Source organism: Poecilia latipinna, unplaced genomic scaffold (assembly GCF_001443285.1).
Source record: "Poecilia latipinna isolate Pla-1442-1.1 unplaced genomic scaffold, P_latipinna-1.0 Scaffold6779, whole genome shotgun sequence".
NCBI lineage: Eukaryota > Metazoa > Chordata > Actinopteri > Cyprinodontiformes > Poeciliidae > Poecilia > Poecilia latipinna.
In genome coordinates, this window is record NW_015119395.1 from 1 (window position 1) to 2,597 (window position 2,597).

At 41.0% G+C, this 2,597-nt stretch overlaps 1 long non-coding RNA gene across 1 annotated transcript; it reads left to right on the plus strand.

The window, feature by feature from the left end:
* The first annotated feature begins 34 nt into the window (after nt 1-34).
* On the plus strand, nt 35-605 carry LOC106944066 (uncharacterized). Its single transcript, XR_001424097.1, has 3 exons — nt 35-89; nt 211-339; nt 410-605. It is a non-coding gene; the product is annotated as an uncharacterized LOC106944066 (long non-coding RNA).
* Nucleotides 606-2,597: the final 1,992 nt, after the last annotated feature.

Genomic DNA, 2,597 nt, shown 5'->3' on the forward strand with positions numbered 1-2,597 from the left:
TAAACCTAAACATTATGGATTAGCTTGAATCTTTTCTTTTCCTGTTTTCCCTGCAGATTCGAAGGCGTTTTTTGGAGTAGCCACAGAAGGTGTGACTGAGTTGATGACCACATCGTCAGTCCATACAAAAAAAAAAAAGATCCATAGTTTTAGGCATTTGAGCTGATTCTGTAAATCTTAATATATTTGATGTTTGTCCATTGCTGCCAGGTCCGAGATTCATTCGTCCTGCAGGCGATCTGACTTCACAACATTTCAGCATCATATTTCTGTCTATTGGGCTTCTTGTTCTTGTTCTGCTGAGCATGGTTTTCTGCCGCGTTTACTGTAATTGGCACGGTAGGTCCTTCTCTCCTAAAGGTCGAATCTGCAGCAAATCTAGCAGTAAAGTTGCTTTTAACATCATTAGCAAAGTTGAGATCGGTGAGGACAACGGAGCAGACGGTTTGAACAACCTGCGGACGATGAGGAGGAGACGATGAAGATGGACCAAAGCTTGAAGACGTGTCGGCTCTAAAATACTGATTATTGTTAAAAATCACTAGTAATAAAAGGTATAATAAATTTTTATCATAAAAAAGGCTAATTAAAAATTAAATAAAAACTATTAAACAAAAATAAAGCATTTCTCACTTCATATTTGTTGTGTGGGTCATCAGCATCGCTGTGGATGCTAAAGCCTCGTCCCCTGATCTGCTGAACTTATAGTTGATCAGCTTCTGATTTGCTGACAGCTTTGATTGCTCCAATTATCTGCTGGTAACTGTTGGAGCAGCCATGTGAGGAATATTAATCCCACGATCCTCTACCCACTTCCAGCAGCAGGAAGACGAGGCGCTTCAGACGGAAACGCTGCAGGATCTGCTGCTTTCTGTAGCCGTGCTTCACCGGAGAGGACAGATGGCGCTTCCTCACTTTCACTTCATCCCTCCTCTGCACAACAACACAGCTGTAACCCAGACAGTCAGACAATATCTAACGAAGAAAAATACTATCATGGAAAAAAATTACTTTAACAAGAGTCTGGATGAGAAGAAATAGGAAATGTATTAAAACCTTGCAAGGTGAGAACAGAAATAGAGTCAAGGGGAATGTCAAGTCTGCTCTGACCAACAGTGGCTCTGACTTCCTTTTATAGGTTCTGGTCAGAGAAGAGAGACTTGATTGGACAGTCCAATCAAGTCTCTCTTCTGTCAAGTCTTTCTGCTCTGTCCTTTGAAGGAGGAGGACGCACCTTCTCTGTCTCCCTGTCCTCCCCATCTTCCCTGCTCAGCGTCTGTGTCCTGTGTTTTCAGAGTCTTTCTTTTGAAAAGCTTCCAAAGTTGCAAATTATGGATCTGGTCAGCTGGTCTCAACGCAATTGAAACATTTTTTCCACTGGGAAACCGGGTAAGGGGGAACCTTCGTGTCCCGACGGGACATTCTTCACTGGATATACGATGGATTCTGGATGGAAGTGGAAGACCGTGTGTCTGACGATGCCGTCAGTCGAGGATGTTGAAGATGTGTAGATGATTGGATTCACGATAACAGGGTTTCTGCTTATTGGAGTTGGCTGAGCCGCCTTTTAGCCACTTCAAGGCTGTAGCATCAGGGCCTCTATCTGATGCTACACTTTTAAAAACATAGTCAAATTGTTCTACACGGAAGTTTTCTTCACAAATGTTTCTAGATGTTTTAACCGTGGTGGGAATGACATTTCTGATGATTTTTTTTAGGTCTGATGCTTTTATTGTGAAGGGGAAACTTCCGGTTTAACTGTTAACACAAAGGCAGCTTAACGGCAACCAAAGACCGAGGATAGGTTGGAGCTGAAATGTTTCGTGTTGGTAGCAGCCCGGTTTATAGCAGCACACGGTTTGGGTAAGATGTTAGGACGTCCAGGCATTTTGTCACTATAACTGCGATTTGCCTAATTTAATGCTAAATGAAATGTTATTTTTAAGTAGCAAACATAAACGGCTGTGAGAGAAGGCTCTTGGTGTTCAGCTGCCTCTGTTCCTGGGTTCATCTCCAGCTCTCACGGTGAAACCGGGGCATGAATTCAGTTACATTATTGGTCCCAAAGAGAAATGTGATATTATTAATCCATCAGTAAGGTGTCATCCTTCATTATGCTGCAAAGGATTTTATTTTCATGTTCAACTTGTTTCGAAATCATTTTTAAAATATGTTTGAGTCCGATCTGCAACTGTCGGTTAAAATGAGAACCAACAACTTCATTGACAAAACCAGAAAGTAATTAAACGTTTTGGAACAGATTTCCTGTCCTTTATGTTCTGCAAATGTTTCTGCAGTTTCTGTAATTCACTTAAAATCACGTCTCTTTGGTTTTCTTTGTTATTATTAGATAGATTTTATTGCAGACTCAAAGTCCAAATCACTTTAAAAAGAAAAACAATGAAATAAGAGAATAAAAAGTACATGAAGAGACCCCGAACCATTCAGGAGGCAGTCGTACCAATGTCTCCCAAGGACAGATGAGTATCTTGCTGCACTATATTTAACAGGATAATTCTGTTATCAGACTGGTTTAAACGGCAAATAGGTGAATACATAAGCTTTCTTCAAACAGCCATCAAAGAGCTGATCCAACC